This window comes from Bos indicus x Bos taurus, chromosome 7 (genome assembly GCF_003369695.1).
Source record: "Bos indicus x Bos taurus breed Angus x Brahman F1 hybrid chromosome 7, Bos_hybrid_MaternalHap_v2.0, whole genome shotgun sequence".
Lineage (NCBI taxonomy): Eukaryota > Metazoa > Chordata > Mammalia > Artiodactyla > Bovidae > Bos > Bos indicus x Bos taurus.
In genome coordinates this window covers 89,553,636-89,577,977 of record NC_040082.1, presented here as the reverse complement: position 1 = coordinate 89,577,977, position 24,342 = coordinate 89,553,636, and the positions used below count along the sequence as shown (strand labels likewise).

At 52.1% G+C, this 24,342-nt stretch overlaps 1 protein-coding gene across 4 annotated transcripts in view; it reads left to right on the top strand.

The window, feature by feature from the left end:
• The window catches only part of GNG7 (G protein subunit gamma 7), a 138,304-nt gene that overhangs the window by 100,030 nt on the left and 13,932 nt on the right, over nt 1-24,342 (top strand). For 2 of the 4 annotated variants that reach the window (XM_027547137.1, XM_027547139.1), the window contains one exon: nt 5,722-5,759. The exons of 1 other annotated variant lie outside the window; for it this stretch is intronic. The gene's annotated coding sequence lies outside the window, so the exon portion shown is untranslated. Of the gene's footprint in view, nt 1-5,721; nt 5,760-11,304; nt 11,326-24,342 lie in introns of those variants that run through there. One more of the 4 variants, XM_027547140.1, reaches the window with a different exon arrangement.

The window sequence follows — 24,342 nt, the reverse complement described above, 5'->3', positions numbered from 1 at the left end:
CCACGTATTGTGTGTCACATCCACTGTGTTATTTTTATCATTAGATCGGTGCTTCCCGCCTCAATGGGCACTGTGTTTGTCTCGTTTCATCCTCACCTTGACCCTGAGAGTAATGTTGTGGGTCATCATGTTGCAGATGGGGCTTTAGGGTTCAGAGAAGCAGAGAACTGATGTCCAGACAAGTGCCCAGAGCCAGGGCCAGAGTTTGCTCAAAATCCCCTCCCTGCACCTCAGTTGGGCCAGAAAGACCGACTCCTCTCCCTCTCTGAGCAGATGCTGGCTGTCTGTCTTCTAGAACCTTCTAGGAAGTTCTTCCTCTCACCTAAGTGGGCACCTGTGGTTAGAATCTGTACCCTCTTTCCCACCTTCAGAAGTAAAAGTCAGGATGATGATGATAAGAAGAATGAAAAGTAATTCCATCAGAATAGTGATTCCCTTGGGGAGGAGGCCCTGGGATGCCTTTGGGGACCCGGAGATGTTCTGTCTTGATGCAGGCGATGGCGACCCAGGTGCACACACTTTTTAAATGCATGGTCTATACATGAGCCATCTGCACACTCTCCTGTAGGCATGTCCTACGTTAATAAAAAAGTGTAGCGGGACTTCCCTGGTGGTCCAGTGGTTAGGACTCTGAGCTTTCATTGCCAAGGGCCAGGGTTCAATCCCTGATTGGGAAGCTAAGATCCTACACATGTCTCACAGCCAAGGAAAAAAAAAAAAGTGTGAGAAAATAACACGTGTCTGAATCTGAGAAAATAACTTGGTGCCCAGGCCTGCTGAGGCAGTGGGTGACTGAGCAGCCTGGTGGCCCTGCTGGAACCATTTTGCCATCTTTTTGAAGGCCCAGCTGGGAATCGATCAAGTCCTCTATATCTTTAAACTCAGTAAAAGTTGCTCAGTCATGTCAAACTCTTTGTGAATTCTCCAGGCCAGAATACTGAAACGGGTAGCCTTTCCCTTCTCCAGGGGATCTTCCCAACCCAGGGATTGAACCTAGATCTCTCACGTTGCAGGCGGGTTCTTTACCAACTGAGCCACAAGGGAAGCCCAAGAATACGGGAGTGGGTAGCCTATTCCTTCTCCAGGGGGATCTTCCCCACCCAGGATTGAACCAGGGTCTCCTGCATTACAGGCGGATTCTTTACCAACTGCACTATGAGGGAAGCCCTTAAATTCAGAGTTAACTCTTAAGAATTCATCCTCGAGCAGGAGGGAAAGAAAGGGGTACACAGAATTTCGTATGCTTGGATATTTGTTTCATGTGCATTTGATTTTTGTGGTATAATGATTTAAGTAAAGGAAAGAATCACAAACAACCTAAACATCCATGGGACTTCCCTGGTGGTACGGTGGCTAAGACCCTGTGCTCGCAATGCAGGGGGCCCAGGTTTGATCCCTGGTCAGGGAACTATATCCTACATGCCAAAACTAAGAGTTTGAATGCCACGACTAAAGATCCCACATACCACAAAGAAGATTAAGATCCCGAGTTCCACAACTAAAGCCTGGCATGGCCAAATAAAATTAATTAATTAATATTTTAAGAAAGAACAATAACCAACCCTAACATCCAATAATGGGCAACAATATGTATGCACCATACTTGTTCAGTCGTTAAGTTGTGTTCAACTCTCATGGACTGCAGCACACCAGGCTTCCTTTTCCTCCACTATCTCCCTGAGTTTGCTCAAACTCATGACCAATTGAGTCAGTGATGCCATCCAACCATCTCATCCTCTGTTGCCCCCCTCTTTCCTGCCCTTAACCTTTCCCAGCATCAGGGTCTTTTCCAATGAGTCAGTTCCTCGAATCAGGTGGCCAAAGTATTGGAGTTTCAGCTTCAGCATCAGTGAATTCATTCCAATGAATATTCAGGGTTGATTTCCTTTAGGATTGATAGGTTTGATGTCCTTGCAGTTCAAGGGACTACTACTAATCATATAAATTACGGTACATCCAAAAAGATCCTGTTTCTAAACGTAGTATTAGTATTATAGATGGGACCCCAAAACAGAACAGACATAGTTTGGAGGGTGGAGGGGAACAGCAAAATCCAGATAAAGCCTGGAGCTGAATTTAAAGCAAGGCGCCTGTGTTCATTTCTTCATTTTGGCAAGATGGCAACCTTAGGAAGAGCTGGCTGAGGGCAGGTGCAAGTTCTCCATGCTGTTTTTGTCACTTTTCGTTCCATCTAAAATCATCCCAAAATCAAATGTTAGAATTTGTGATGGTATGGGGAAATACAGTAAGTCCCCACTTATGAGTGAGTTCCCTTCCAAAAGAACATTCATAAGTCCCATTTTTTCGTAATTCCAACAAAGTTAGCCTAGTACGCAACTTTTACAGATAATGCCAGACAGGTGAATTAGCTTATGTGATTGGACATGTGAACACAAGTTTGAATCTTTTTTGTTTGTTTGTTTTTTACTTATTTATTTCTGGCTGAGCTGGGTCTTTGTTGCTGCACTTGGGCTTTCCTCCAGTTGTGGCAAGCAGTGGCTACTCTCTAGTTATGGTGAGAGGGCAGTGGCTTCTCTTGTTGCGGCCCACAGGCTTAGTTGCTTCTCAGCATGTAGGACCTTCCCGGACCAGGGATCGAACCCGTGTCTCCTGCACTGGCAGGCAGATTCTCACCCACGGACTGCCAGGGAAGCCTAACATTCGCATCTTTAAAAGTCTGAAGAGATGGGGTGGAGCGTGGTGGGGAGGCGCTAACTGTAATGGTTCCCTCACAATGTGATATTAAGCAAATTAAGAAAAGTTTTAAAGGCAGGTAATCAAATAGTATAAAGGACCTGAATTTGTACAAATGGGTAGATACGTGTATATGTTTTTTAAAAAATCAAGGTGATAGGATTATGGATGATCTTTGTGACTTTACCTAATCTCTAGATTTGGGAACATGAAATTGTGTTCCCTCTGTGGTCGTAAAGAAGAGAAAACATGGAAACAGTAGATTATCATCATTGGCAGCAGTTCTGGGCCAAACAGTTGCCACAAACACTGAATTAGTGAACCTGGCACGCCGCTTCTGGGGACACTCAGGGCCAGGCTCCCAAGAGCCTCTGTCGCCTTGTTGTCACGACCAATCCCCACTCAACCTCGTGTGACGTGTGTTTCTGTTTAGAGACACCCGATCTGACACCAGTTCTTTGATTAAGTCACTGCGGGGGCTGTGACCCTTGCCTGAACGAAGCTGGTTTGATACACTTATTGTCTCCGTGAGTGCCTCACTGCCCTGCTGCACTTGGATCCTGGCCAGCTCTTCAGCTTTATGCTTGGGGCCATTAGATACAAAATCACCCAAAAAAACCCCCAAAGCCAAAAACGTGGCCCTGAATGGTGGAAAAGGACCCTGGTTACCGCCTGGTTCCACCTCAGATGGGAAAATGCTTCTTGTTGACTCAAATTGTTTCACTGCTCTGCCTGTGTCCTCGAATGACTGCACACCCCACCCCCGAGTATCAGTATGGGGGTTACAGATACCTTCTAGCCCGTAGGTGGATTCCCAAGCACAGAGTCCACAGGTATCAAGACTTTGCCCTGTTCTTAGGGCAGGCTATCAGGGAGGGTCCCAGCCCTCGAGGGGAGCATGGGTTGGTGGTAAGGGGCCACCTCTGCATCCTGGAACCCCAGTGCCTCAACACACTTGGCCCAGCAGTGGTGTGTCTCCCCACCCCACAGGCCACAGGAGAGCGCAGTGTTGACCTTTAGCAGGAGCTGGGGACACCTCCCCACCTCCCTGGATCGAGGCAAGCACTCCCGCTGCCGCTGCCGGGTGCCTCCCTCTATGTCAGTGCGTCTCACCCAGCGCTGCCTCAAGGCAGAGGTCTCACCTGGGGCTGATTCTGCCCCCAGAGGACACGGGGCCCTGTCTGGGGATGACTGTGTTCATCAAGACTGGGGGAGCTCCTGGTGTTGAGCGGGTGGGGGCCAGGGATGCTGCTCCACACCCCACGACACCAGGGACGGACTACAATGTCAGCAGTGCCAAGGACGGAAACCCTGCTTTATAGAAAGCTGCCCAGTCCCCTCCTTCCTGAGGCTGGGACCCAGCTGGGTCTCCCTGGTGGCCTCTTATGCCAGCCCCCTGGTCCTGGGGCCACTGAGAAAGGCTCACCGTGGCCCAGGAATGACAGCAGCGGCATGTGCCTTTGTGTAGGTGGAAAAAAACACTGTCAGTTTTTGGAAAGAGCTAATGTTTGCAGAAAAGAGGGGCCGGCTCTTGGAAACCACCGGGGACCTTTGGAGCCAGGGGGAAACAGCCTCACCCGAGGCCAGCCTGCAGCTGGGGAAGCCTGGCCTGTGCTGAGCAGGGGGCGGGGGCTTCTGTTGGCCTCCCCAGGGCGGGCCTCCCTAGAATTCAAGAGTCGGCTAGCTGCCGGCTTTTCTGTTTCTTTCTCTTTTTTTTTTAATTTATTTATTCAGTTGCACCAGGTCTTAGTTACAGCTCGAGGGATTGTCATTCTTTGTTGCGGCTGGTGAACTCTTAGTTGAAGCATGTAAGATCTAGTTCCCCCACCAGGGATCGAACCCGGGCCGCCTGCATTGGGAGTACAGAGTCTTAGCCACTGGACCACCAGAGAGGTCCCTAGCTGCTGGCTTGTGAGGTGTAGTTGGTGGCCTGGCAGCTGCAGGGGTCCCCGGGAAGCCCAAGCTGAGGTACCTGTGTGGCCGAAGAGGACGGGCCTCTGTAGCCCACAGCCTCCTCCTCCTCCCATGGGAGGTTGGTACCAGCTGTGTGTGGAGGGGACAGGTGACTGTTTGCCTCTCCCCCTGGCCTTGGCGAGTGCCTCCCTGGGCAGTCTGTTCTCAGGGCAGTGCGTACAGCGTGGGGAGCAGCGTGGAGGCTGGCATTCAGCCTCTGGGTCACGCTGACAGCTGGGCGTGGCTGCCCGGAGCCCCTCTTGCCATGCACACCAGTCATCAGACAGAGGCTTGGCTCCATCCAGGGTTCCACTCGGAGCAGCGGGTCCTCTGGAGAATGACGGCTCTAAAGCACCAGTGCCCACCCCGCCCCCGGGGTCCTCTCACAGGGACTTCCTTTCTTTCCGGGTGACCTCTCAGCCTGGGGCGGCCAGCTTCAGATCCCTTAGCTTCCTGCCCCCATATACCTGTCACCTCTTCCACCCCGAGGTTAATTGCTTTGCCCCCAGATTGCATTTTCCACCTCTCCCTTTTTTTCACCCTGGCACGTGGCTTCCATCAAAGCCGAAAACCAGACATGGAAAAACCCCAAGCCTGACACGCGTCAAGGCTGGGTTCCGTATCAAGGCTTGGGGTCCCTGTGTCCCAAAATGGAATAGTACAATTTCCAGAAGAAAACTCGACGCCCCTCCCCTGCCCCCAGAGAAACACCATTGTGTGTCCTGCATGGATTGGTTATAAAGAATGAAGTGGAGGGGACTTCCCTGGTGGTCCAGTGGGTAGGACACCATGCTCCCAGTGCAGGGAACCTGGGTTCGATCCCTGGTCAGGGAACTAGATACCACATGCAACACATAAGACCTGGCACAGCCAAAAAATAAGAATATTTTTAAAAAGAGAGAATGAAGTGGATTCTCCAGAAATAACCCCCCTTTCTCTGGAGGACACGGCCTGTTTCCACATCAAATGCCACATTTTCGGTGACAGCCAAGTATTTCTCTGAGAAAAGCTGGAGATAATTAAGTTAAAAATATTTAACCAGGATTTTTTTTTCCTCCCTGTCTTTCTAAACAGGCTAAAGCAGTGCTGCTTCTTGGAAAAACTGAAAAAAGGTATGTCGCGTTTTCTCTTACTTCACGAGCTTGGAATCCCTTGTTTTTCAAAAAAAAGGAACAAACAAGTGGGAGTATTTGGTGCGCATATGACACACTGGGGATTGTGTCACCGGGAACAGAGCTCTGGGCCACCCGCCAGGAAACCTGAGTTCAAATCCCAGGCCCGCCTCTGCCGTGTCTGGGCAGGTCCCTTTCATCTCCCTGCAGCGGAAATAACATGCTGTGACTTCCCAAGCGTGGTCGTGTCGAGATGAAGGGAGGGAAGCTGTCAATAGGAAACCGGGCGTCGAAGGGCCTCCAGCCAGCAGGCAGGAAACATGGGTCTTTCCAGGAACTCCGTCCCTTTCGTGTAGATTACCTAATCTACTGCTTACCTCTCTCCCTCCATCCGCAGCCTCCTCCTACAACCCTCCCCTCCTATAGCCCTTCCCAGGTCCAGGAGTCCGGCAGGCACACCCCCCATGGTCCCTGGCATCTTCCCCCAACTTTCTCCTCATTAGTCTGGCTGAATGCCTGTCAGGGTGGCCCCTCTTGTCAAAGCACCAGTTTCGGTTTCTCTGGCTTCCCTTTCATTTCTCTCGGCTATGTCGTTTATCTCAGGCTGTGTCACTTCCTTCCCCCTGCGGGCCTGGGGTTTCGCTGGCCCTTCTGGTCCCTGTTCCTCCAGGTGTCCAATCGGGTCATGGATCTGGGAACTTCCCTGACGTGCCATCTGCATCTGGCACTTTTCCTCCCACGCCCTCATCCCACAGGTTTCAGCAGGTCTCATTTTCACACCGAGCGTTTTCCACCTGCCCCCGTGGTTACTCCATAGCCCCGTTGGTCGTCTGAGAGCGTGTGAGTTAATTTCCACAGGTTCCGTGGCTGCTTAGGAAAGAAAGCACATCGCAGTGCCTCTCTTGGTGAAGGATGTTGATGGTGGTGTGGCTCAAACAGGGTTCTCTTGGGACCCTTTGCAGGACTTGCTGAAGATGCAATGGGAGGGCTAGTTTGAGGTGGGGGGCTTCACTCTGGACCCGGCTTCTCTGCTTCCTCTCTGAGCCTTTTCTTGGCCAAGTCATGCAGCATGTGGGATCTTAGATCCCTGAGCAGGGGAAATGCAGGGACCCTAACCTCTGGACCACTAGGGAAGTCTTGAGATTAAAATTTCAGTTAAAGAGGGAATTGTTTCAAGCTAACTCTAGCCCTATTAGATCATGTCTCTAATGAATGAATTTTTTAATTTTTAAAATTTATTCATTTATTTACTTTTGGTCAAGCTGGGTCTTCATTGCTGCATGGGATTTTCTCTATAGTTGCACTCTGTGCGATGTGCAGGCTCCTCATTGCCGTGGCTTCTCTTGTGGAGCACAGACTCTTGGGCGCACAGGCTTCAGTAGTTGTGGCTCCCGGGCTCTAGATCATGGGCTCAGTAGTACAGGCTTAGTTGCTCCACAGCGTGTGGGATCTTTCCAGACTGGGGATCAAACCTGTGTCCCCTGCATTGGCAGACGGATTCTTTACCACTCGGCCACCAGGGAAGTTCTAAAGAAAATCTTGACATTTGATTCCTTGTGGATATTTTGCATTCATTTTGACTTCTTAAAAAATATCACATGAAGATACTGATCGCGGTGACTGAGTTTCCTGTGTCCCTCAGATTCTGTGCCCAAGGCAGGCGCCGTGCTGTCATCGGCACAGTCTGGCCGATGGGAACTGTGATGATGAAGACAGTGCTCTGAAACGAGGGTGCTTCCCAGTGGTCACCGATCCTCTCGTCTTGATCTTTTCACATTGTTCATCAGCAGAGCATGGGTCCATGGCCCCTTTTCCTAACAGGGAGGCCAGACCTCAGGTGCACCTGGTCCCCCAGGACACACACATGTCTGGAATCATGGCAGAGCCACCGCTGCCAGGCTCAGGTGTCAGGAGAGCCAGGGCTGCAGCCACGTGGCCTCGTGCTGGGGGATTAGGTCCCCGCCCTGCCTCACCTGTCAGCCGGCAGGATACCGAGCTACAGCCATGACGTCAGCTCCACCCAGGCCCTGGCCCTGCTCCCAGGCACCTGGCCAGCCCCTGCTGACAGCCTCTGCCCACCTCCTCCCCTCCTGCTGCAGACCCCACTCGGCAAGCTGGCTGGTGTTTATCAAGTGCCTCCTCTGGGCCAGGCCCGGCCGCTTGGTCTGATTTCGTTCTGGTAGGAGCCTGAGGGAGCAGGTTTCCTTGTCCTCATTTCTAGGTAGGGAAACTGAGGCAGCAGAGAGGCTCAGTGGGACCCAGGGCTGGTGGACCACGAGGCTAGGGTTCAAGCTCCTTTCTCTCCACCCACAAGGCACCTGGCGGTCCGTATTACTCAGGGTTCTCCAAGAAACAGAACCAACAGGGTGTGAATACAGAGAATTACTTTCAGGAATTGATTATGGAGGCTGCAGGGTGGAGACCCAAGAGAGCCAATACCAAAGCCCATCACTGGAGGGTTCCCTCCTGCTCAGGGGAGGCCTGGTATTTGTTCTGTTCAAGCCTTCCTGTGAGTAGAAAAGCTCCCCTGCCACCTCCCACATCCTAGGGAGTAATCCATTTGACTCAGTATCCATCAGTTTAAGGGCTTCCCTGGTAGTTCAGACGGTAAAGAATCCTCTTGTCAATGCAGGAGAGGCGTGTTCAATCACTGGGTTGGGAAGATCCCCTGGTGGAGGAAATGGCAACCCACTTCAGTATTCTTACCTGGAGAATCCCATGGACAGAGGAGCCTGGTGGGCTACAGTCGCAACGAGTTGGACACGGCTGAGCAGCTAACAGTTTCACTTTCGACCAGTTTAAATGGCAGTCTCACCCATAAACACCCTCACAGAAGCATCCAGAAGAATGTCTGACTGCATATATACCTGGACATGCCATGGCCCAGCCAACTGACTTGAAATTAGCCATCAAAAATCTCTCTCTCTGTTTTTTAATACTTATTTATTTGACTGCACTGGGTCATAGTTGCAGCATGTAGGATCTAGTTCCCTGACCAGGGATCAAACCCAGCCCCTCTGCATTGGGAGCTTGGGGGTCTTAGCCACTGGACCACCAGGGAAGTCCTTCTTCCTCTTTTTTTTAGTTTTTTAATGACAAAGTCACAACTTGGTACCAGGTCTATTGACCACCAGCCCAGGGTCCCTCCCACCCACCCACCCAACAGGTTTGAATTGGTAATGCATTCTGAGGAGATGGAATTCTGCTTGGTTGGATTGTACTGAATTCTTTTTTATCTGCCTGTCCTGGGGTTTCCTTGCTGCATCTTGTGGGCTTTCTCTAGTTGTGGTGAGCGGGGACTACTCTCTAGTTGCACTACGCAAGATTCTCATTGCAGTGGCTTCTGTTGTTGCAGAGCACTGACTCTAGGCACATGGGCTTCAGTAATTGTGGCCCACCAGCTTAGTTTCCCTTAGCAGGCAGATTCTTAACCACTGTACCACCAGGGAACCCCTGTATTGAATTCTTTAATTCAAAGACAAAGTGAGCACAGTTCATCTCTTTTCTAAGAGCTGGGTTTGGGAGAATTGGGGCTGTGCCAACTTTTCTCTAAAAAACAGTAAGATGTCATTTGACCAGGTTCCTGCTGCACAAAGACTAGAATTATCAGATTTTTCTTGGTTGGGTAATGCAGTGAAAATGGTTTTTAAAAAGTCTCCAAAAATATCTGGGCAGCCCATGCATGAGCGTGTGTGCTAAGTCACTTCAGTCGTGTCCTACTTTTTGAGACCCCATGGACTGCAGCCTGCAGGCTTGTCTGTCCTTGAGATTCTTCAGGCAAGAATACTGGAGTAGGTTGCCATTTCCTTCTCCAGGGGATCTTCCCAACCCAGGGATCAAACCTGTGTCTATGGCCCAGCCAAACTGACACATAAATGAACCATCACACAGTCTCCAGGCCCCTTGCCCAGCCCACTTGGGTGGGATCGCCCTGAGCCCTGTGGGGCCATCACCACTTTCTCTGAGCATCAGGGCAGGCCAGCAGCGGGAGTTCAGTGAGGTGAACTGAGGAGGCCAGCTCTGAAAAGCCACATACTCAAACAGATGCTTGTTCAGAAATGTCCACAGCAGCAAAATTCACCTATGCAGAGTACATCACGAGAAATGTTGGGCTGGAAGAAGCACAAGCTGGAATCAAGATTGCCGGGAGAAATATCAATAACCTCAGATATGCAGATGACACCACCCTTTTGGCAGAAAGTGAAGAGGAACTAAAAAGCCTCTTGATGAAAGTGAAAGAGGAGGGTGAAAAAGTTGCCTTAAAGCTCAACATTCAGAAAACTAAGATCATGGCATCTGGTCCCATCACTTCATGGGAAATAGATGGGGAAACAGTGGAAACAGTGTCAGACTTTATTTTTCTGGGCTCCAAAATCACTGCAGACGGTGACTGCAGCCATGAAATTAAAAGACGCTTACTCCTTGGAAGGAAAGTTATGACCAACCTAGATAGCATATTCAAAAGCAGAGACATTACTTTGCCAACAAGGGTCCATCTAGTCAAGGCTATGGTTTTTTCAGTGGTCATGTGTGGATGTGAGAGTTGGACTGTGAAGAAGGCTGAGCGCCGAAGAATTGATGCTTTTGAACTGTGGTGTTGGAGAAGACTCTTGAGAGTCCCTTGGACTGCAAGGAGATCCAACCAGTCCATTCTAAAGGAGACCAGTCCTGGGATTTCTTTGGAGGGAATGATGCTAAAGCTGAAACTCCAATATTTTGGCCACCTCATATAAAGAGCTGACTCATTGGAAAAGATTCTGATGCTGGGAGGGATTGGGGACAGGAGGAGAAGGGGACAACAGAGGATGAGATGGCTGGATGGCATCACTGACTCGATGGACATGAGTTTGGGTGAACTCCGGGACTTGGTGATGGACAGGGAGGCCTGGCGTGCTGCAATTCATGGGGTCACAAAGAGTCAGACACGACTGAGCGACTGAACTGAACTGAACTGAATGGTGGGCACAGCCCCACTGTCCAACAGTTAGTGATGGCCACACATACCATATCTCTTCACAGATGGGAGCATGGCTTAGCCACGAGAAAGAGAGATACACTGACACTTGCTACCACGTGGACGGACCCTGACAATAAGATGGTCAGTGAGAGAAGCAGACACAGAAGGACACAGGGTGTGACTCCACTGATGGGAAGCGTCCATAACAGGCAGATCCACAGACACAGAGAGTGGGTTCCTGGTGGTCAGGGCCAGGGGTGGGGATGGGGGTGACTGCCGATGGGGACAGGACTTCTTTGGGAGAGATGATGGAATGTTCTGGAATTAGGTAGTGGTGATAGCAGCACAATAATATTAATGCACTAAATGCCAGTGAGGGGTATGCTTAAAATAGTTAAAATGACAAATGTTATGTCATGTGAATATATTTTGTAATTTTAAAAATCTAGTAACATAATATATCAAAAAACTATTGAATGAGTGAACACTTTCAGTGGTGAACTGTTTGTTTTCTGACTTGATGTCTCAGCGAAGCTGCCGAAAGGGAAAAGAGGAGGAAGTACTGCAATGTGCGTGCTGTGGGGGCGTCAGAGCAGTTGAATCACAGAGGTTGGTCTTCTTCCCCATGTTCCCAGCATCTCATGGCTGGGGTAATGGGGACATTTGCTGGGGAGGCGTGAGTGGTGAAACACAGGGACGGAATCCTAGTCCTGCCAGCCTCTGCCCCAGCCAGTGGATGGTGGGGTGGGGTCACGGTCCCCACAGTGCCCTGTGTGGGACCCACCCGGGTGCAAGTGAGACCCACTGGGCGCGTGCAGTGAGTGCTGGAGGGAGGAGATGCTGGAGGGCTAGGGGAGGGATTCCAGGTGATTTGTTTTAAAAGTGCAAGAAGAGGACTTCCCTGGTGGTCCAGTGGCTGAGACTGCTCTCAGTACAGGGGGCACAGGTTCAATCCCTGGTCTGGGAACTAAGATTCCTGCCTGCCAAGGAGCAGCGCAAACCTCGATCTTTTTTTCCCAGCTGTGCCTGGCTCTCCCGTCCCCACCATCACTCTGTCGCTCCCCTGCCGTCAGGGGAGCCTGGGGGGGGCTGGCTTTTCAAAGCAGGATACACAGCTGGACCTTCCTAGAGTGGTCATTTTAGTCAAAGACCTTGGGGCCAGGAGGGAGTCATTATTTCTTGGACACTCATGTTATATTTTCTTTTTTTTTTTTAATGGTACTTTGTTTTGGGGGAATGAGGGACAAGCCATGCAGCTTGCAGGATCTTAGTTCCTGGAGCAGGGATATACCCCATGCCCTCTACAATGGAAGCACCGAGTCCTAACCACTGGACAACCAGGGAATTCCCAGTGTTATATTTTCTATTTATATTATTTTCACAGTCATGTAGATGAATTCAGGAGCAGCAGGTCCAACTGACATGACAATGTAGGAAAAAATGAGGGAACCTCAACAGATGACCTTAGTCCATATCCCGTTCTATCTCCTCTAGGCCTGGGCCCTCTCTGCAGGTCCTCTGATGTGTTAGTCTGTGATGCTGCATAACAAATACCCCCAAGTTCCACCCACTCATCATCTCATGTGAGTCAGGGCTCTAGGCACAGCCTCACTGGGTCCTCTACTTGGGGTCAGAGCAGGCCACCATCCAGGTGTCAGCCAGGCTGCACTCTCACACAGAGGCTCGGCTGGGGGAGAGTCTGCTCCAGGGTCCCTAGGGGTGTTGGCAGAATTTGCCGTGGCTGCAGGACTGTGTCCTGGGTGCCTTCTGCCTGTCCGCTAGGGGCTGCCAGCAGCTTCTGAAGTTCACCCCCACTGCTCCCAGCTAAGTGCGCTTCTTAAACACAGCCACCTGCCTCAGCAGGCTACCAAGGAATGTCCCTAGGGGCAGGGGCAGAACTCTGAGCAGCCACCGGCACCCCCCACCAGTCCCTGAGGGTCGCACAAGGTCACGTCCATGCATTCCATGTACCCTCTCTACTTCCAGGGTCCAGTGGGCCCCCAGCTGCCTCTCCTAAGCCCTGCAGAGACTCCTAGAACCGGGCACCCAGCCCTGCGGCACAGTTCCCCTTTTTAGCCAGGGCCACAGGAGACCTGGGCGCTTCCCAGGCAGCCCGGCACTTGGCCAGGTTTCTGCATTAACGAGAAAAGGCGTAATGGAATTTGGATGGCCGAGAAAAAGGATGTCAGTGTGAACAGATCCAGACACTCGATCTCATTGTTAGAAATTCCTCACGGGTCACAAAAACCTCATCTTGGGGCAGAGGCCACTGGGAAGCTGAGATTAGCTCACTCTCGCTGGGAGTTTCTGCAGACCGGGCGCTGGTCTCCGCACCCCTGCTTCCCACCCCACCTGCGGTCACCCAGCTCCTGCAATCCCACCTAGTCATTGGGGCTCAGCACTCCCCAGATGGTCAGCAGGGGTAGCTGCAGGGGTAGCCCTCTCTGGAAGGTTCCACAGTGTCCCCAGATGAGAACACAGCCAGACTACACCCTGGTCAATGCCGAGACTTGCAGTCTGGATGGAGACTGCTGCTTCTCTGCCCGCCCCCCACCCTTCATCCCCTGCCACCCTGTATTTGAAGGTCAGGCTTCCAGCTGAGACACACAGGAGTCAGCACCCGAGTAGGGCTTCCATCCAGACATCCTGATGCTGTGTCTTACTGCAGGGCAGCCTGAGCTTTGACCCCAGACCCCCCTGTCTGCTGGGCACCTGGGGCCCCTTGGAGTTGGACACTGAGGACATATGGTGTTGCCTGGAGCAGGTGCCTGGGAGCCACGTTGGCCCAACCAGGCTCCTCGATGGACCAGAATCACATGTTTATTTCACAGGAAAGGGGCTCCTGAGCTGACACACTCCTCAGCCACTTGTATAGGGGTCTCCCCCAGACCCCAACTGGGCACTACTGACATAGACCAGCTGTTCTCTGATGGGCCATCCTGGGTGCAGTGGGGTGTGAAGCAGCCTCCCTGGCTCCATCCCCTCGATGCCAGGAGGCCCCAGAGGGAAGACCACAGACCTCCCAGACGTGGCCCACAGCCCCTATTCTAGGGTCTGGCTCCCCACACAGGCATGCCTCTAAATTGTGCACCTAATTGCACTGTTTTCCCCCTGCCTTTTTAATATAAAAAATATCCCTGGACTTGCCTGGTGGTCCAGTGGTTGGGAGTCTGACTGCCAATGCAGGGGACACAAGTTTGATCCCTGGTCCAGGAAGATTCCACCTGCCAAGGGACAGCTGGGGCCATGCACCACTGCCGAGACCTAGTGTCACAGATACTGAATCCCACATGCTCAAAAGCCCGTGCTCTGCAACAAGAGAAGCCACCTCAGTGAGATTCCTGCACGCTGCAACCAGAGAGTAGCCCCAACCCACCACAACTAGAGAAAGACCTGTAGTGACAAAGACCCAGCGCAGACAAAAAAAATTTTTAAAAGAAAGAAAAATGTCCCTGACTGCAGCTAACCCTTAGGGTGAGTCTCTCTGTGTGTGCGTGGTTCCAGGAATTTGTAACCACATCAGAGGTGAAGTAACAGGTGCTTAGTCACCATTGGTCATTCTGATGCTGGGCTGTTTCGCCTTTGGTCCCACGGGTGTTGACCAGCGACCCAGGGCCCAGAGCAAAGAGCTGGAGCCCGGCACCCAAGCCCCAGGTCCGTCCACAGCAGTGCCTCTGCGCAGGAAAGGCCGTCTGCACTCTGCCCTCCTGGGCGCCTGCCCTCAAGTGGCGTCAGCTGTGGACGTCAGATGTGGCCAGGTGCGCTCCTCTGGCAGCCTGATCCTGGGGCGGGGGGCCTGTCCTGGCAGAGAGATTGGCCCTGAGGACAGAGTGAGTGCCAGGACGGAGCCCCCTTGGTAAACGCCCTGCCCTGCAGCCACCTGTCCCTTTCGTCCAGACGCCACTCTGGTGCCCAGCTTCCCAGCCACAGCCCCCAAAGACGCCCCTGTCCTGGTCCCAGGACTTGTGGACACTTCACCTCATTGGGCAGGGGCGACTTTGCAGGAGGGATTATTTAAGGCCTCTGAGATTGGGACAATCCAGGATTCCCCCAGGAGGCCCAGTGTCATCACGGGGTCCTTATAAGAGGGAGGGGGAGGGTCAGAAGCAGACGGGAGATGCTGCTCTGCTGGCTCTGAGGGTGGAAAGAGGGGCTGCAAGCCAGGGATGAGGCGCCTCTGGAAGCTGGAAAAAGGGAGAGCCAGTGCTCCCCTGGAGCCTCCAGAGGGACCAGCCCTGCCCATGCCTGGATTTAGCTCCATGAGGCCCGAGTCAAACTCCTGACCTCCAGAACCACGAGATAATCACTGTGTGTGGTTTTAAGCCAGCAAATTTGTGGTGATTTGTGACAGCAGCCACGGGAAATGCAATGCCAAGGAGCATCCACAGAGCTGTGGCTACCCCAAGGAAGGGTCCCAGTGCAGCCTTGTGCATAGATGGTAGACCAGGGGCTTCTCAGAGGGGGAGGACACTTCAAGGGGCTTTGCAGGATGTGGAGGAGGTTGTCCAGGCTCAGGTGGGAACACTGCCCTGCCCTCTCCCAGCCTCCTGCCCTTTGGATCCGAGCTGCAGCCTCCCAGGGCCAGGGTGACGGCATTTCCTGGGTGCCAGGAAGCCGAGAACAGGGCTGACATTAGCCACAGGCGCTCAGCACGCTGGCCCAGCCGGGTTACCCGCTTGCACACGCTCACATGATTGCAGTCATCCTCTGGGCGGACAGAGAAGGCCCTTTCTTCTGCTCCCGCACCAGCCGCACTGTCAGCCCTCTGTCACCGGGGCACATTGTCCGCCCGCCTCCGGGCTCAGCTGAGGGCGGCCACTCGCCCTGCAGCTCTGTTTTTCCCTCGCCTGTGGGCATCTCATTCATTCCCTTTTTTTCCTAGCCCTTTCTAAAAATAGCTGCCAAGGGACCCGATTTAGCCCATGCATGAAAGGACCAGCTGACAGCAAGTCACAAGACCCTGGTCTCCAGGGGGTGCGGGCCTCCTGTGGGGAAGCATCTGCCTGGCGGAGACCCAGCTGGTCTTTCATGGCCCCTGCGGCCCACCAAAGGTCACCATGCTCAAGGTCACAGAGGCCGTCACATGGCTGGCCCGCCCCACGCCAGGCCAGGGTGTCCTCGATCCTGGGGAAGCTCAGGCCCAGATGCGAGGCCGGGAAGGGGGATCCCAGAGCCAACCTAGCTGGAGATGGGGATGGGGGAGAGGTGGGTGGAGGGGGTGGGGATGGGACAGGTTGGGGAGAGGTGGGATGGGGGATAGTTGGAGGCAGGGTGGGGATGCTGGGGAGTCAAAGAGGTTTGGTCCACCTCCTACTAAAGTCCAGGTGCCGGTGTGGTGCCCGTGGCCCTGTGCACGCGACCCTGCTTGGGACTGGGAGCGAGGCTAGGAGGCCCCCACGTCCAGCTGCTGGGGACACTGCAAGGCACCCTCCCCTCCCTCTGACCTTATCACCCTAAGGGCCAGTGTGTGCCGTTTCTGTGGAGTCTGGAGCAGGTCTCTCCCCACCCCCAGGCACAGTGAAGGAGAGAGGGCCAGGCCATCCTCTATGAGGGCCCGTCCCCGGCACTGTGGGGTTTGGAGCAGCCTCCCTGGCCCCACCCCCTTGATGCTTGGAGCCCCCCGAGTCGTGACAACAGATGCCCCAGACATCATCCCTGTGGAAACACCCTACTTAGGGGCTTCTATGCCGTGGATTGTGGTGCAGGAGGCCCCCCAAAGGCAAGCAGAGCCAAGGCCTCATGCACACAGTAGGTGTGTAAGAAACACAGGGTAATCAGCTTGCATGTGGGCACAGCTGGTGGCCAGCCAGCCCCCCAAGCCCTGCAGGAGGGCAGCCTGTTCTTAAAAGAAGCCCAGATACTGTTCTCTCAAACCTCATCTCGTTCTGTTTGGCTTTGGGATTTTTTTCCCTCTTTCCACACAGCGGCCTGCCTCCTCTTCTTCTGAACATCGTGTTCTGGGGGGGCGGTTACCCCCCGGATAGGGAGCCTGCTTTCTCACCCAGGCCTTGTTTGTCCTCCTGTCCAGTCTGGCTGGAGGTTTGTGTTTGGTGGGGGTGGGGGGGTTTGTTTTGTTTCCTTCCTGTTTCATGGCAGGCAGGGAGGGGGGTCGAAATTCAGAAGCTCGGTGAGCTGTAAAGCTACCAGTTCTGGAAGTGTTAAAGCAGAATGAAGGCTGTTTCTGTTCTCTCTGAGGACGCGGACTCGCTCCCGCCTGCCTCCCCTCCCCTCCCTGCAGGCCAGGGATAAGGCCTGCGACACAGGCTCTGGCTGCCCGCAGCTCCCCTCCCTCTACAAGGCCACCTTCCTGGGCTCTGACTCACCCAGCATGGCCTCATCCGCCTAGATGAGGAGGTGGGGAGGGGGCTTTCAGAACCGCCTGGAAGCAGCCGGCTTTGTCTGAGCTTGGATTCACTGAGATCAACTTCCTGTGCCTTCAGAGATGAAATGCATGTGGCACTCTTGTCCCAGGGAGCAGGAACCTCAGGGAACAGGCTGGCTGCTGATGGAAATACTGCCAGTAATTCCTCTGGCTTTAATGCTTCGCCAGCATCTCAGGGCCATTACAAAAGAGAACGCGCGTCCTGTGCCTGCTCAGCGGGAGGAGTGGCTGCCAGCTGGAATTGTCCAGCATCTGGAACAGAGAGTGCTAGAAAGAGGCCAGGCCAACGGTCAGGAGATCCCACTTGGGCCTCACCCGGCCAGTGTATCAGCTGTCCATGCCAAGTAACGAGCCAGCACAGACTTCGTGGCTTCCAGCTCAAGGCCCTGAAGGTCGTCAGTAAGACCGTGGTGTGGCTGCCCCCTCTGCTCAAGATCTCTCCCGGCTGCTGTCAGAATGCTTCACCTGGGGCTGATTCGGATTGTTCCAGAACTTGGTTTCATGCAGCCGTAGCAGGGGGTCCCCCTTCCCTCGAAGCTGCCCCTGTGTCTTGCCACACATCCGCCTCCAGCTTCAAAGCCAGTGACAGAGGGTTTCCCTTGTGCAGAGTCCCCTTCACACTCGCTCCCCTAATAAGAGCAGGCCCACCAAGGTTCTCCCCCTCCTACATTTGTGCCACACGACACTGCCCCGCCCAGAGCTGAACCCCATCCTCTCCTCAGGTCCTGCCCGCACCCCAGGAAAGGGGATTCTCCAGGTCACTGGGGGTCATCGTAGAGGTGTGCACAGCCCCAAGGACCCCTGGCTAGGTTGCTGGTGAAGGTCGGGTGTGACAGATGCATTCTCATCAGTCAGCCCCCACCAAGGAAGTGGGGTCCAGGGGTCACTCCCGGCCACAAGTGAGATCAGGCACATTAGCTCTGACTCTGGATGGGCCCTGAAACCAACGTGTGTGTGCCTGTGTGTGTTCAGTTGTGTCCGACTCTGCAACTCCGTGGACTGTAGCCCACCAGTCTCCTCTGTCCATGGGATTTCCCAAACAAGAATACTGGAGTGGGTTGCCATTTCCTCCTCCAGGAAATCATCGAGGGAATCATCCCTCGTCCCATCCCAGGGATCAAACCTGAGTCTCTTGTGTCTCCTACATTGGCAGGCAGATTCTTTACCACCATGCCACCTGGGAAGCCCTGCCACACACAGAAAAAAAACCCTCCTTCCATTTCCTGTGATGCTCTTTATTTCTTTTTTTTTTTTAAGGTGACAGTCCCCGTACATTCTTTTAAACATTTATTTATTTTTTGGGGGTGTGTCGGTTCTTAACTGCAGCTTGTGAACTCTCTAGTCGCAGCATGTGGGCTCAGTAGTTGCGGCCCATGGGTTTAGTTGCCCCACAGTATGTGGGATCTTAGTTCCCTGAACAGGGATCAAAGGCCACGTCCCCTGCATTGGAAGGCAGATCCTAAACACTGGACCACCAGGCAAGTCCCATCCTTATTGTCTTTAATAGTAAAATCCAGGGCAGAAACGTTGTGAGAACTCCACTGGGAGATTCTAACCCGATTCTTCTCAAATGAGGGGTGGTTCTCCCCTGGGGACACTGGGCCATGTCTGGAGATGCCTGTGGTTATCACAACTGGGGGGCTCCTGGCATCAAGGTGGGGGGCAGGAATACTGCTCCACCTCCCAACAGCTCCCAGGACAGCACCGATGTCAGCTGACTTGTCTGTCCTCCTCAGGACAGTAGGTGGCCTTTTGCGGGGGCACTCTGTCTGAGAGTCAGGGGGTCCCAGCCCACCTTCTCTCAGGCCTGGCATCTTGTGCTTATGGAAGTTGTAGCCGAGGCTTTCCAGGGAGTAACTTGTCTCACACTGAGGCCCCGGGGCTGCAGATCCATCTTCAGTGCATGGAATTCAGAGCCAGGCTGACTCATTGGAAAAGACCCTGATGCTGGGAAAGATTGACAGCAGGAGGAGAAGGGGGCAACAGAGAATGAGATAGTTAGATGGCATCACTGATGCAATAGACATGAGTTTGCGCAACTTCTAGGAGACTGAAGCACAGGGTAGCCTGGTGTGCTGCAGTCCATGAGGTCGAAAAGAGTTGGACACGACTGAGCAACTGAACAACTGGGGCTGTGCCTGGGTGTCCACCCACTGCGGGCAGACACTGCACCCAGGGAGTGGTCCCCAGTGGCCCCCATCACACCTCCTCTTGGACCACCAGGACCAGGAGCCGCCAGTCTTTCAAGGCCCTGCTCCTTGCCTCTGCCCAGCCAGCGAAAAGAATTTTTCACATTCTTTTCCTTTTACGCAGCTTAGCCAGCCAACTTTCAGAAACGTCCCCTGGCGTCCTATTCTTTCTTTTCTGGTAAGAGAGCAGCCCCAGCGGCTGGGTTTTGGTTTATCGCGAGCAGGCTGGGAGTGGAGCTCTTCCCAGCTATGAGAGCTATGCGCGGAATTCAGAGGAATCTCCTGCATTTTTGTGTCTCCCTGTCACTGCTTCCTGTGCAGCCGGAAAACACCTCCAAGGGTGGAGATGGCATCACAGGCTGAGCCAGGGAGCACGTCTGCTCTTGCCGGCCTCTGCTTCTGCCCACCAGAAACATGCCCAGCCAGTCAGGGCTTCCCTCGATGCCTGGGTGTGTGCCCAGTCCACTTTCCCATCAGCCCTGCTGCTCAGGGTCCCTGCAAGGCCTGGGCCACCCCAGCCGGCTGTCTCCTTCTTGGTTTTGTTCACGAGGTCGCTGAGGCTCAGCCCGCCCATCCCCGTTGAGGTCTTGGGTACCTATTTGCCATGCATCCTCCCCACCCCCACCCCGTGAGCGATATGCGCACACAGTCGTGCTGAGCATCTTGGCAAGACCCAGAGGCCAAACGGCATCTTAGAGCTCCTGCATCCGCACCCATTACTCCATCTGACTCTCTGAGGCAGAAGGAAGCGGACTCGACCACCAGGAAACTCCAAGCCTACATCACCAGGAACCAGGGGACAGAGACGTGATCTTGAGACGCCTGGTGGGGGTACAAGGTGATGATGCAAAGGTCTCCCCGGCACACGTGTGCGGCCCCATTGGAAGCCGACGTGACAGTCTGCTCCAGGTCTTGGGAAAAGCGTCCAGGATTCCAGGAGCCCCAGGGTCACTTACAGACCACCAGACAGGAGGCGCCACGCTCAGGCTCTCCGCTGTTCCATCTCACTTGGGGTTTTCTCTAACCCTGATGGCTACACAGTTGTCGTCAGCATCCCTAGCATTCTGCACATTCTGCACATTCTTCCCTAAAGAAAGAAGCCACATGAGGATCCTGACACCTCCCCTCATGTATGGATCCAATCCCTCAGATCCAGGATCACTGTATATCTAAACCCTTTGCCAAATCCACTGGGCCATGGAGGACGCAGATACTGCATCCCTCGGCCTCCGAAGCTTGCCTCTGGGTTCAGAGCTTTATGAAGCTTTATGAGCTTTATGTTGGGACCTGCCTTTTCCAGGGAGCTCTGGTTTGGGAATTAAATGCAAACCCTGGCGCAACCTCCACCTGATGCGTGGTCTCGGGAAGGTTATTAACATACTCACGTCTTTGAGGCTCCGTCTCTCTCCTCATCTGTAAAAAGTGGGCACAGTAACACCTTCATGATGCCTGACATGGGGTCCACCCCTTGCACTCTGTCACCTGCACATCAAACACAGTGCTCAGCGCTCCAGTGCACTTGTCCACAACCCAGAAACACAGCCTGTATCCCTGAGTCCAAGGCAAATAAACCACTGATTTGTACCATCTTCCACTTCCTTCCTAGTTAGGAAAATATATGGCTACCATTTCTCCGCCTTTTGGCTGAGATCAAGTATAGTATGGGGGCTTCCCTGGTGGCTTAGTGGTAAAGAATCCAGCTGCCAATCCAGGAGACACAAGAGACATGGGTTCAATCCCTGGGTTGGGAAGGTCCCATGGAGAAGGAAATGGCAACCCATTCCAGTACTCTTCCCTGGAAAATCTCACGGACAGAGGAGCCTGGTGGGCTACAATCCATAGGGTCCCAAAGAGTTAGATATGACTAAGCAGCTGAGCACTTCAACAACAGCGAGGAGGGCTTTTCTTTTGAAAATGTGTGCTTAAAAATGTTATTCCATGCACACAAGGAAATATTATTCACAAAAAAGAGAGAAGCCCTGACACTCTCTACTGTGTGGACAGACCCTGAGAACACAATGCTCAGTGAGAGAAGCAGACACAGAAGGACGCACAGAGTGTGATTCCATTGGTGGGAAAGGTCTTGTTTCTTCCTGGGGCTGCTGAGGGCTGGACTGAGGAGAAGTCACCAGGGACAGTTGGCCTGGTCCCCATCACTCTGGCCTTGAGCCAGTTGCAGTAGACAGAGAAGTATACGTGTTTTTTCAGATGTTGACTTTTTTTTTTGGACTGGGTGGAGGTAAATATCGAGTTGATGGCTCTTGTGATTCTTTTGTGGTCCAAGGGCTTTTAGGGTTTTCACTTCCTGTTTATTTTCCTATGAAAATTTTGGAATTATTTTATCAAGTTCTTCCCCTTCTTCGATACTTTGGTTTGGTTTTGTTTTTTACGTCCTCTTAAACCTCTCGCCTTCCACCTGGGGTCATTTATCTCTAATATCTTTTTGTTTTATTTCTAATAAGGAAGTTCTGCTGGTGACAGTCTGTCTGAAAATGTCTTTTGGCATCGTTGCCTGCGTGCTCGGTCTTGTCCAACTCTGCGACCCATGGACTGTAGCCCACTAGGCTTCTCTGTCCATGGGATTTTCCAGGCAAGAATACTAAAGTAGGTTGCCATTTCCTACTCCAGGGGATCTTCTCGATCCAGGGACTGAACCTGCATCTCCTGTGTCTTCTGCACTGGCAGGCGGGTTCTTTACCACTGAACCTGTGAAGTCTGAAAATGTCTTTGTTTTACCCTAATTCTTAAAGTTTGTTTTCACTACGTCTAGAATTTTCACTGGATCCGTAAAATTGTTAGTCCTTTTTCCTCCAGCACCTTATGTTTGTTCATTAGTTTTGTAATTAACTGATTTTATTTCATTTTTAAAATATTTATTTATTTATTTGGTTGCCCTGGGTCTTAGTTGCGGCCTATGGGATCCTAGTGCCCCTAGCAAGTATTGAACCCGGGTCCCCTGCATTGACAGCGTGGAGTCTTAGCCACCAGAACACCAGGGAAGTCCCTAACTGATTTTATTGAGGTATAATTCCTCTTCAGTAAAATGAACAGATCTTACATAAGTAGTTTGATGACTTTTGACAAGTCAATACACCTGTGTACACTAATACCTCAGTCAAGATGGAGAATATTTCTAATGTCTGTCTTCTTTCACCTGACCAAGCATTTTGAGAGTCACACACATGGCTTCATTTGCCAGTAGGTTCTTTCCATTGTGTGAGTATCCATGGTATGAATTACCAGTCTGTTTACCCATTCTCCTGTTGACAAGCATTTGGGTTACTTCCAACTTCTGCTCTTATAAATACAGACATATGAACATCTTGTACAAGTGGGTAAATCTCTAGGAGTGGAATTGCTGGGTCATAGGTTGAGTATGTGTTTAACCTTATAAAATCTGTCTTTGCTGTGCTCAGTCATGTCTGACTCTTTTTGACCCCATGGACTGTAGCCCACCAGGCTCCTCTTTCCATGGGATTGCCTCTTTCCCATACTGGAGTAGATTGGCATTTCCTCCTTCAGGGGATCTTCTCAACCCAGGGATTGAACCTGTGTCTCCTGAGGCTCCTGCATCGGCAGGTGGATTAACCTCATAAGAATCTGCTAACTCACTTTCCAGAGCGGTTGACGCTTCTGTCGGTAACACGTGAAACTTTCTGTTTCTTCATCCTCCCCAGGACTTGGTGTTGTCGGTCTTTTAGATTTTTGCCACTCTAGCAGCTGCGAAGCAGACTCCGTGATGGTTTTCAGTTATTCTTGCCCTGATGACTAATCATTGAGCACTATTTCATGTGCCCATTGGCCATTTCTCTGTCCATTTCTAAAATGTTTCTCCAGCCTGAGGTTCTAGAGCTTCTTGAATCTGTGGCTTAAGAGTTTTTTGTTTTTGTTTTTTGTCAGTTTTGGGAACTTACCAGTCACTATCTCTTCAAAGATTGCTTCTGTTCCATTCTCTCTCTCTCCCACTTCCAGAGCTCTGACATGTGTCAGACCTTAGTAGAGCTTCCAGGGGGCACTAGTGGTAAAGAACCTACCTGCCAATGCAAGAGACATAAGACACACACGGTTCAATCCCTGGGTCAAGAAGATCCCTGGGAGAAGGAAATAGCAACCCATTCCAGTATTCTTGCCTAGAGAATTCCATGGACAGAGGAGCCTGATGGGCTACAGCCCATGGGGTCTCAAAGAGTCAGACACGACTGAAGTGATTTAGCACACATGCATGCCTTACTGCATCCTGTGTCTCTTCCCTTGTTTCACGTGGTCCATGCTTCGATCTGGATATTTGCTATTGTCTGGTTCACTAATTTTCTCCTTAGTTGTCTTTAATGATAGTGCTGCTTCTGTTGTGTTCGTTTCATATATTGTCAGTTTCTACACACTCAGTCTTTTTCTTTAGTTTCCAATTTTCTGCTAAAATTCCAGCCTCATTTATTTAGCATGGTTAATATCGTTATTTTAAACTCTGTCGATTTTAGTGTATGGAACCCCTGGGGGCCTGTTGGTAGAGCCTGTTATTTCTGCCGATTTTTGTTTATATGGTCCTGTCTTCTTGTGTGCCTGGTCATTTCTTCTTTTTTAAAAAATATTTATTTGGCCTTAGTTGTGGCACCTGGGATCTGCAATCTTCACTGCAGCATGTATACTCTTATTATAGTTGCGTCACGTGGGATCTAGTTCCCCGACCAGGGATCAAACCTGGCCCCCCTGCACTGGGAGTGTGTGGTCTTAACCACTGGGCCACCAGGGAAGTCCTGCCTGGTCTTTCCTGATTGTGTGCTAGATATTGTGCCTGCTGACTCATTGTAGAAACAACGTGAAGCCTAAGGTGATGCTGTCTTCCCCAGAAATGATGGACTTCCATTTACTTCTACTTAGCATTTAGGGTCACGTCAATCTGGTGTTGGGGACTGAGGTTACTCAGAACTCAGCTGCAGTTGCCGTGAGCGCCTGTCTGCTGCCTGTGGACCTTTTCCTTAGAAGGCAGCACTCTTATCCCAGCTCATATCAAGGAGGTGGGGGCTCCCCAATCTGTCTCCCCTCAGGAGGCCCTGG